Here is a 12,433-nt window from a genome sequence, read left to right on the forward strand (position 1 = left end):
TTATCATGTCGTTACAAAATGGCCTTCATTTCTCTGAGTCTAACATTATTACTATTCTGTAGTGATGATCAACTGTTAGAGATGCTGTGAAAATGCCATCAAGTATTTCTCTCAAGTGTAATGAAATATTTGGGTTAGAGTTACCTCCCTTTCAGGGACTCCAACCAGCCTGAACTGGATCCACTCAGAAGCAGAAGTCAGGGCCTAATTAGCACCTCTCCTGTTCAGCACTAATATTAGACTCAGATGATCACCTATTTCAAAGTTTCTGTTTCCATCCAAAGAAATCACCCATTGATTCCCTATTCTGGGAGGACAGCAAAAAGATTTACACAAAGACCTGTCTCATCAGAGGTGAAGCAGCATCTCATTAATCATGTCCACAAACCCCAACATTACATGGTAGCTTAGGAAACCATCCACTGTTGTAGATACAAAATAATTGCTGCTCACAACCTTGAACAGCTTGACGTCAGTATCGACCATGAAACATAGCCTTGTCACCTGTTTGGTCATCCGAGGTGAAAAGAAGGACTGCTTCCCTATAATAAGCCTGCGTAATTACATAATGTTGAAGAACATTGGTACTAACCAGACAGAGGCTTCTAAACAAAGAGGACTCTGATTTTCCTGGACGTAAAACAGACCAAGATACATGAACCTGGCGCCAAATGTGGAATTCGGAGATAAGTGTTGTATATTTGCAGAAATTCCAAAATATATGTGGTACTGCTTATAGCACTATCAGATACATTTGAGTGAGTGAGTTTGGTTTTATGCTGCTTTTAGCACTATTCCAATATCAGAAATAGAAATACCAGAAATAGGCTTCACACATTGTGCCCATGTGGGGAATCAAACCCGGGTCTTTGGCGTGACAAGGGGATGCTTTAACCACTAGGCTACCCCACCGCCCCAGATACGTTTGATTGACAAAATAAAATAATTTTGAACAAATTTATCATCTTGACCCATGCATTTCAAATCCATGATTTACATTTTCAAAATAGAATTTCTACTTGATCATACCAATGTCTCACGGACAAAGAACCACCATTGTAACATATTGGTCAGAAACCGCCACACATTGAACAAGCTGTGGAAGGAAAGCTTTGCTACAAAAACTTGACCTTGCATTGTGAAAATTTCCCCTGATGGAAGAGTTAAGAGGTGACAGTTGATGTATGACTTCAGAGTTAATTTGTCATTTTCTTTTACCAATGCCTAATTCTACTCCATGCCGAGTGCTGTGACATTGGTTCTCGGAAATATTCCATGATTAAGATGTTTTGTGACATCAGCGCCATGCAGTGCTGAAACAGTTTACCCATCAATGCCTTAATCAGCAGAACAGGGAATGTCATCAAGGTTCATTTCTGCTGTGATCATTGGCACCATTACCAAAACATCATGATATCATCATCATTACCATTATCATCATCATCATCATCAGTACCATCACAAAAATCCTCAATATTAAAATAGGCATTAGCAGTCTGCGTTTGTTTGTTAATTGTTTAACGCTGCACTCAGTAAAGGATGGTTTGTAAATAATCGAGTCTGGACCAGACAATCCAATAACAGCATCATGAACATCGATCTCAACTGGGAAACGATGACATGTATCAACAACCAAGTCTGACCACCTGATCCCGTTAGTCGCCTGTTACATTGCTAAAAACCTGATCTTCACAGATAAATCAGTTGTAAACTTTATAGCTTTGTGGATCAATAAAGACAGAAGTCTCTTGTAATAATCTATGACATATAAGTTATAGCTAACTGAGGCCATAGACAATAATATGCTATTAGAAAGAATTCAGCTTTCAGTACTGTGAGTTGTATTTCTGAAAAAATCCCATTAACATTCTCCTTGAAATATGACTTCCACAGAGAATGACAGTTCCAAGAAACCATCTCTGGTTATTATAAAGACATTGGTTACACATGTGACATACATTCTGTCCACATCAAGGTCAGGAACTTCATCGAGTTGAGATGTGTATGTGGGAAAAGTCTTCGCACACTTTCTCAACCTGGACATTGTTTACCGTTCAAAATGACCCTGACCTGAGGCTGGACATAGAGGATGTCAGAACTGTAGCACCCAATTGGCAGCAGAAGCCAGAAACAAGGTATGAGGATAAGCTGTCCAATTACTGAGAAACTTGGTGTGCTAATAGCACACTTTTGCCTCACAGAAGATTTCACTCTGGTGTACTGAATGCAACATTACCTAAAAATCGTTAGGTTTTTTTCCCCATTCACATCATATCTTGAGCAATGAATTCCTGCTACAAATGTGTCATTAGGTTCTTTATGTTACTTTCAACACTACACTACTTACAATGTAGATAATGCCATACAGTGTGAATGCCACACCAGTCATAATGTCACAAGTTTGATCATACATGCCCAATATTTATAATGCCACACTAGTCATAATGCCACACTAGTCTTAATGACACACTATTCATAATGCCACACTTGTCATTATGCCACATTTGGTCATAATGACATACTGGTCATAACGCCACACTAGTCATAATGGCACACTAGTCATTATGCCACACTTGGTCATAATGCCACACTAGTCATAATGCCACAAGTTTTTCTAATGCCCAATATTGATAATGCCACAAGTTTTCTAATGCCACATTTGTTATAATGCCACAATTGCCACACTGCCACAAGTTTTCTAATGCCACAATTGTAAAAATTTCACAACTGCCACAATGCCACAAGTTTTATAATGCCTCAGTTGTCACAATGCCACAAGTTGTATAATGCCCAATATTTAAACACCACGCTAGTCACATTATAATACCCAATCTCTATAGGCATTACTAGGTTTATACTGCACAGAGTAATCTAGTATGGAGACTACCATATCTACACTTAATGTTTTTCATGATACTTTCAAAGCTGACTTTACTTAAACTTTTCCAAAGACTTTAATGAACAAAGGAAACTGAAGTCACACACTTGACCTTATTCTCAAAGTAAAAATGTTTGTTGAGAAATGCTCTATTTAGATTTGAATCAAATCATAATTAGCCACCTAAGTTCTTTTGAGAAACTCCTCAAAGAACTGTTGTCATGGTATTCCAAGAAAAACAGACCTTTTAGAACCATTAAATTTTGTTTCATCCTAAATAACTATTTCCATTATGAACAAAACACTGACACATGCTATATGACCTCTATGCAATCAACATAAGTTGTATCTTTACAAACATTACATTTATGAAACAGAATTCCAGCAGAGAATTACGAGACATAGTTAGAGGCAAGACAGGAACTGGGTCAACCATCTTCATAAGGCCGTCATTGCCCCAATTTTTGACATGATTATCTTTGACACTGCTCTGACAGGGGAGGAAGTCAAAGAAAAGCGCCAATGGCAATGGTTTTGATAATGATGACTCAGTGGAAATGAAATAAATGGCAGGGATATCGTGATGTTAATGTTGCAATATTGTCTTGGAAATCCCATTAGAAATAAGACAACTATGCAGCCTTGATGCCTGGCCGGTTTGATGAGTTGACCCACATCTTGTAAATGTCGTAAAATGCCAGAAGCATTTAATCGACTTACGCCACATAATAACGTTAGATCTACACAGGTGATAGTCACATTATAGCATTAGATGTATCGTGTGATATTCACATAACATTTGATCACACTATATGACATTCACATTACACTATAAGTTCTTGGGTGTTTTTTTTCAGAAAACACAGCAGCATAGACTGACTGAGTTCAGTTTTATGCCGCTTTTAGCAATATTCCAGCAATATCACGGCGGGGGACACCACCAGAAATGGGCTTAACACATTGTGCCCATGTGGGGAATCGAACCCGGGTCTTCGTGTGACGAGCGCAACGCAGCAGTATAGAAGGGAAATGTAACTGCCTAGTAGTTTCAATAACTGCTGAATAAAGTTTCTGTAATGTAAGAAGTAATGGTCACCCATTTTTAATAGTTTGATCAGCATTCTAGAAGTTGGAGAGTCAAAAATATTCTAAAAGTGATAGCTTGATAACAGTGTAAGAATCGACATCAAAATGTTGCTCTATGCAATAAACAAGAAGTTGTCATCCATCAAGCTTTATGCTTCATTTTTAACCCATTTTCCACAAAACAAACTAAAAACAACCTTAGAACCTACATATTTAAAGAGTAAACGACTAGAATTTTTCAACATGATTTTCTTGTAAATGTCAAAATGGGACTCAGAGATGTAGATGCCCTTACAAACTGCTCCAATTGAGAGGTTTCAAATGCTGCTCAAGACATTCTGTTCCTAGCCAAAGTCTTCATTTCCTCTGGTGTTGTGATTAATTAACCTGCTGGGAATTCCAGTCCACTGGACAAACCCAGCCGCTTCCTCACTCAATGAAATCAGAACCCTAATTAGGTCTTTCATCCCTTCTTCCTCAGTGAGTTAGATACATGAACTTCCTGCTGGAATATGTTTGTGAATGAGATTACGATTTTGATGTCATACCCTAATCCATCAAAATCTTGTTTTCAATTTTACAACAATTAATTAAACTTTGCTCTCCAATAAACATCTATGCAATGATATACAGAGAATAACAACAATAGCTTTACAAGTACATAGAGGATTTGAAAGGTGTGTTATAAATATGAATGACTTTGTACATTTGACTGAAGAAAAATGAAATTTGGATGGACATCTAATAATCTTTTGTCGCTTTAGGCTAAATGTCACAAACAATTCATATCCACAAAACCAGCTTTAACACCTCATAACCAATATTTTCAGTTTGTTAAAAACATTAAAGGGGCTATACTCCATCCTCACATTTTCTTGTCATTGTTGTTATTTAAACCAATACATCTATAGTCCTTAGATTATACCTGACTGATATATTGCTGACATAAATGTATGTGCAGAAAATGAAAATGTTTTTTGAATGACTTGCAAAGCCCCAAACAAATCTCTACATCAAGTCCCTCTCAAAATATCGACTCGTGTTAACTGATGGTATATACATTGAAAGGTTGAACACAGTGTGACCAAGGACACAACCTGAGCTTACACAAATATCTTGAAATAGCATAGTCACAAATTGTTACCAATGCCAAAGACCAATCCAACTAGGTGAAACGTAAAGCTCCTTCATAAATTAATGTTTTCGCCAAATCAGAACTCAGGTGAGAAATGTGAAGCCATGATAAGGGTCCTGTGTTGCCAAAACAATCAGCTGCCATAGAATCTGGGCCTTAGATGTTCTAGTAATTCCAAGAAATGTGCTCTATGATTAGTCATCAGAGCCCATAACACAAAACAGTCTCAGCACTAGGACTTCTAAAAGTCTATTCCTGAAATATGGAATTACGATCGTCTTTTGACAAGAAGACCCAGTTTGTGATGTGTGGTATCAAATTTCATCGAGTTTTTTCACCTGTTATGTATAAGTGGAAAACAAATGCTCCTATTCTTAATCTTATACAACCAATGGAGCTTAATTCTAGCTAAAAATATCAAAATCTGTTCCTGAAATATATAATTATGATCGTCCTGGTAATACACCACTTTGACAACATGCTCCAGTATGTGATGTGGTGTCAAATTTCAGAGAGCTTTTTCACCTCTTACACAACCATAACATTAAAGGTTGAAAATAAATGTTCTCATTCCCAATTTTATACAACCATTGGAGCTGAATTTCACCTAAAAATATCAAGTGGGCTATTAGTCAAGAAAATTTATCTAATTTCTTAAGACTATAATCCTTTATCTATTTGCCATGACCTTGTAATTGTACTTAAACTTAGGAAGATATTCGATGTCACATAAAGAGTATTTTGATCATTTCTCACAGAATCAAGCAATTTGTTGCTGTCACAAATCAGTGAGTGAGTGAGTGAGTTTAGTTTTATGCCGCACTCAGCAATATTCCAGCTATATGGTGGCGGTCTGTAAATAATAGAGTCTGGACCAGACAATCCAGTGATCAACAGCATGAACATCGATCTGCGCAATTGGGAACCGATGACATGTGTCAACCAAGTCAGCGAGCCTGACCACCCGATCCCGTTAGTCGCCTCTTATGACAAGCATAGCCGCCTTTTGTGGCAAGCATGGGTTGCTGAATACCTATTCTACCCCGGATCTTCACTAATCAGACCTGTGACAATTCATCTGGCTGTTGTCTGAGCGAGTGTGACCTGACCACACTTGCTTTTCACATCACACCTGAACCTTTTAGCACTAGAGTTATGGTGGTGTGTCAACTCAATGGCAGCCACAAGGTTGATGTATTGTGGCAAACAAATACACTCAGTCTCATGACCCACAAATCCATCTTCTGGTAACACTTCCTTCTTGTGTGAACAGCAGCTGCATCCAGTAGGGAAAAGAGACCGACAATTGCTACGAAGACCATGTGTGTAAATTTAGCAGTGAGTTGGTGAGTACGGTTTTACACCCAGTTAGCAATATTCCAGCATTATCACAGCAGGGAACATCAGACATGGGCTTCACACATTGTACTCTTGTGGGGAATCGAACCGGGTCTTCAACATGATGAGCAGACACTTTAACCATTAGGCTACCCGAAAATTACACAAGTAATCAGGATTATCGTTCGAAGAGGCAAACTAAGAAACTGGCATTTCAGGTATTATAGTCAACTTGGCCAGGTCTGCCAATCGGCTAAGTCAAGTGCCCCATAATATAGGTGCAAAGCCCAGAGTGATTCAGTAAGCAAGGGTTAGATCTCTTATCCCTCTGAAGTCACGTTTACAAGCCTGGGATCACGTATATCATTACCACAGCAGAATCCCCTTTGGGGAGGGACATTTATTAAATAAATACATCCAAAAGACTTGCAACTTTCTGCACTTACAATAATTGCATCTATTTCAGAGCCATAAATGAAGGCCAAGGTCACCTGACCAGACAAACGTTCCACCATCATTTTAACTTGATGATTTGATCACTATTTCTGTCGCGCCATCCTATCAAACTACCTCCACTTCCCTTCTACCCTTCCGGACAACTTTGGCCATGTAGGCAGATTATATTGCAATCAAAACCTCATAAGCAGACTGAAATTGATTTGATAATGGCGACCATTCCTGTCCAATCGTACATGTCATATTGCCGGGCAAAGCTTAGCATTAGACACCTGAAATAGATGAGGTGGTCTAAATACAACCTGGGACCGGAGCCTAGAACCGGAGCCCAGAACCTGACTGACATCATCCAGCATCAGCCGAGAGCTGTTCTGTCCTCAGAGGCAGTATGATTGCAACCGACCAATGAAATCATATGATTGATTGCAATCTGATCTGATAAACATTGTTTTCACCATACAATTCACTGTAATCCTATTTCACAGGAATTTGTCAGACTGGGTGTGCCTACTTTGGACTTTTCTTTTCGGTTCAACTTCTGGGAATATTAAAAGAGGGTGGAATTATCAATCAATCTTGTCTTGATCTTCTTAGTCATGCAAAACAGGTGCAATGCTTTTGAAGGTGCTTACTTCCTAACTTCAATGTCCTACTCAAATGTCCTTCAAAGTCCCACTAAAATGTCATCTTTCAATGTCCTACTCAAATGTCCTTCAAAGTCCCACTAAAATGTCATCTTTCAATGTCCCACTCAAATATCCAGCTTCAATGTCCCAGTTAAATGTTCTACTTCAACAGGGGCAGCAGGGTAGCCGAGTGGTAAAAGCGTTAGCTCGTCACACCGAAGGCTCGGGTTTGATTCCCCACATGGGTACAATATGTGAAGCCCATTTCTGGTGTCCCCCGCTGTGATATTGCTGGAATATTGCTAAAAGCGGCGTAAAACCAAACTCACTCACTCACTCACTCTACTTGAACTTGCCGCTTCAACATCCTCAGCAGCTTCAATGTCCCACTTCAATGTTCTACTTTGATGTTCTACTTCACTGTTTTGCTTCAATATTGTACTTGAATGTTCTGCTTCAGTGATCTACATCAATGCCTTCCTTCAATGTCCTACTATCTCCCTCCTCATCATGATGACCCGTGAAGGTCCGGGTTAGAATATTGATCCTCAGTAACCCATGCTTGTCGAAAGAGGCGACTAACGGGATCAGGTGGTCAGGCTCGCTGACCTGGTTGACACATGTCATCGGTTCCCTGTTGCACAGATCGATGCTCATGCTATTGATCCCTGGATTGTCCGGTCCAGACTCGATTATTTACAGACCGCCGCCAGATAGCTGGAATATTGCTGAGTGCGGCGTAAAACTCACTCACTCACTCCCTATCATGATAATGATATTTATTGGTCAGTGTTTTGCCCAGCTTCAAACAGACCATACAGGTTTCATGTAAAGCACCATTGAATAAAATGTGACTATTCCCAGATATCTGCTGGATTAATCCAGAAACAATAAGAATTATTTTCATAATTATCATAGATTTGTCTTGTACAAAACAGAAACCTGCTCATCAATATTGAAGAATGAGAAAGTAATAATAACCTATTGAGGCTTCATTTACAGCTGATTACCTTTGATGCTTACCAAATGAGATAATATGTAAGCAACTAAAGTAATTAATTTTATGAAAAATTAAATGAAAAAATATAATTTTAGAGTTATAATTCATCCCTAACTGATGTCATATGTAAACACTTTTTTCTCAACAGAATATACATATTGTTTTTTAAAAACTATTTATTTTTCTCTTAAATCCTACATCATTTCAGTATTTTAGGTTACTGTTACAATGATAACGGTACTTAAGATGACAATACAATATATTCCTTTCAAAAATAATCCTTACAATACTGTTATTTCTGCTTCAGAAAGTATTAACCCCATTTTATTTTTGTGAATCATCATAAGTGCAGTATGGAAAGCACTTAGGGTTATTCTAAATTATATTCAACTGGGAATAGCTCCAAAAAGGGTTCTTAAATTTTCTTTAAATATCTGTGTTACATCTATTGAGGATTTATTGATTGCAAGATTTCACCCAGAAAGGTGAAGTCAATCCAAAAATACCATCGCCGTCTATGCACCCCACTTTCCTTAACAGACATGTCGCTTCCTGAAACCTTTACCTCCAAATGATTCCCAAGACATACGTTTCCTGTTCTTCCACAAGTTCTTAAGCAAGCTGAACAAGCGTAGACTGTGTCTAGCAAACCTTTTGAACTGGAATATATCATTTCAGTTGGTGTGAGTCAACTCCTGATGGATTTAATGGATGGAGAACTTGAATCAAGTTTAGTGAAATGAATCAATATGTCGGATAAGGACAGACTGGTTGTCAGTGAATGTTCAGAAACTGAAAAAACAGCGGATTCTGCTGGAGTGTTTTCTTGTCTTGAGGGCAATCTGATTGATGTGTGGCACTGAATGATTATGAACCACTGAGAAAAGTAGACAGGCTGTATGGCAAGTGTGTGACTCATCGTCTTCATTACTAATGTCGTCGACATCATCATCATCATCATCATCATCATCATCATCATCATCATCACAAACACCACAATCATCCTATCACATCACCAGCAACATCTCTATCATCATTATCATCATCATCATCATCATCACTATCATCATCATCATCATCACTGCCACCACCACAACCACCATAAACATATCACCAGCAACATCTCTATCATCATTCATCATCATTGCCATTATCATTGTCATCGTCACAATCATCATCATCATCATCATCACCACCACCACTACAACAACCATATCATCATCATCATCACAGCCACCGCCATTACCACAAGCAACATCACTATCAACATTAATCATCACCAAACTACAAGCCTACCATGTCTACATCCACACCCAATACAAGCCCCAGTGTTACTGAAGGTCATCATGGTGTCCAGCTGTCAGTCCCTGTAGCGCATCACAGAGAGTGTGGGGACCCTTCAGCCACGGCCTCACACAAGTCTACCATGTATATATCCACACCCAATACAAGCCCCAGTGTTACTGAAGGTCATCATGGTGTCCAGCTGTCAGTCGCTGCAGCGCATCACAGAGAGTGTCGAGACACTTCAGCCACGGCCTCACACAAGTCTACCATGTATACATCCACACCCAATACAAGCCCCAGTGTTACTGAAGGTCATCATGGTGTCCAGCTGTCAGTCCCTGTAGCGCATCACAGAGAGTGTGGGGACCCTTCAGCCACGGCCTCACACAAGCCTACCACACATTAGTCACTGTGAAGGGATGAATACACACTGACACCACAAGAACAGATCTTTACATCTGTGATATTAAATTCATCAAAGTTTCTTCCAGACAAACTTTCTGCCCAAAAAGTGTTCATTAAAGAATTAATTAAAGAATGAGTGAACAAGAGTCTTTACACTTGTATGATAGTAAGTGAGTGAGTGACTTTGGTTTTATACTGCTTTTAGCAGTATTCCAGCAATATCAAGCAGGGGACACCAGAAATTGGCTTCACACATTGTACTCATGTGGGGATTCGAACCTGTGTCTTCGGCGTGACGAAGCGAACCCTTTAACCACTGGGCTACCCCACTGCCCCCTAGCTACGATAGTGCAGCCATGTTTAGTTTAATGTTTAGTGTTTCACCCACAGCACCCAAGTGGGAATCAAACAAGCTGACAAACCGACAACTTCACCACTGGACTACTGGCTGTTCCCTTTTCCCTTAATTCCTCATAAATTACAAGCTTGGGGAGGGAGAAAATATTTTATAGTAATTGTAAATAAAAGGGTTCATTTTCATAATAACATCTGGTTAAGTTTGTTGTTTAACGCCACACTCAGCAATATTCCAGCTATATGGCTGTAAAGAATCGAGTCTGGACCAGACAATCCAATGATCAACATCATCAGCATTGATCTGATGCAATTGATGCTGATGAAGTTGATCACTGGATTGTCTCGTCCAGACTTGATTATTTACAGACCGCCACAATAACATCCAGACTAAGTAACCTGTCTTGCTCAGGGTCACAAGACTACTTGACACTCAAAGAACTAATTTAACATCAGACAATATCACATGAAAATGACATTTTATCAAGACTCCCAAGTTCAAACAAATCTACTCATCAGACCCCACAATCATTCCACAACAAAACATCTCGTTTAAATTCATGAGCTGAAAGCAGTTGTGATCATTTATGGTAAACTGTGACGTTATGGCCTGTTTTTCTATGCTCCCTAGAACTCCAACAAGTCCATTGAAGCTACAAGAATGCCTGAATCACAGTCGGAGCTATAAAGAATGATCTATTCTGGGGCTGTTTGTTTGAATAATTGAAAACATCTTGATTGAACTCAACATGCACACAGGTAGAGCAAAGGACAGAATGACCCCCTGCCATTTATATTTCCATGGCGCCATAAGAACTACGCTAATCAAAACACCTGCTGCCCTATTGGTAAGAAACAATAATAAATGATAATTGAAAGATCATTATAATTTCCCTCTTGTATGAAAAGTTCCATAACCAACCTTGACATACCTTATGTAAATAACAGTTGTTACAATTGCATGTTTAAATATAAAAAGTGAATGTATTTAATGGAATATATTTTGACATACTCTCTACAATTAGTATTAGTGAGTGAGTGAGTATGGTTTTACGCCGCTTTTAGCAATATTCCACCAATATCATGGCGGGGGACACCAGAAATGGGCTTCACACATTGTACCCATGTTGGGAATCGAACTCGGGTCTTCGTCGTGACGAGCGAACACTTTAACCACTAGGCTACCCCACCACCCCACAATTAGTATGCAGGTTGGTAGGCTTGCTTATCTATGGGACATACCATTTCGATACAGATTTTAAGGGTCAAGTATGGACCTCGGCTTATCTAAGAAATTGGCTTATCTACGGTAATTTACGGGATATACATTGATTTTGTCTGTCTTAATTCTTTGAAAAAGATTTCAACAATAACAATAACTATTCAACAACCAAAAACATTTAACACTGAATACACAATGTTTCTTAAACATTTGTAACATTTAACAGGGCACAGAAAGTCTGAAGTTTGTCAAATTCATTTCATTAAAACCTTATAATACCAAAATGTTATTTTATATATTTTCTACTCATAAAACCAATACTTACAAGTGTATTGTTTCAATGACAATTCAAACAAACATTTATACATTCCTGGTTTTTAAGGTTGAAACTGAATTAAACTGAATTTGGTGCCTAAAGAGAATTCAAACTTAAAACATTTCTGTCTATACATGCCAGGAAAACATTTTATCATTCCTCAAACTAAAAGTGTAAGTAGTTCATAATTATACAATTCTTCATATATTACTCAACAAATAACATAATAATAATTACATAAAATCATTACTACACATAATTACTAATTGTTACTTAATACTTCTCATTATTAATCAAAACATACAACAGTTAAGACAACAAATGTCTTGC

General features: G+C 38.4%; 1 protein-coding gene across 3 annotated transcripts in view; it reads right to left on the reverse strand.

The window, feature by feature from the left end:
* Positions 1-12,433, reverse strand: part of LOC124291134 — a 118,041-nt gene that overhangs the window by 15,181 nt on the left and 90,427 nt on the right. The gene's annotated exons all lie outside the window — the stretch shown is intronic.

Source organism: Haliotis rubra, unplaced genomic scaffold (assembly GCF_003918875.1).
Source record: "Haliotis rubra isolate DU_JTF1 unplaced genomic scaffold, ASM391887v1 Scf483, whole genome shotgun sequence".
Lineage (NCBI taxonomy): Eukaryota > Metazoa > Mollusca > Gastropoda > Lepetellida > Haliotidae > Haliotis > Haliotis rubra.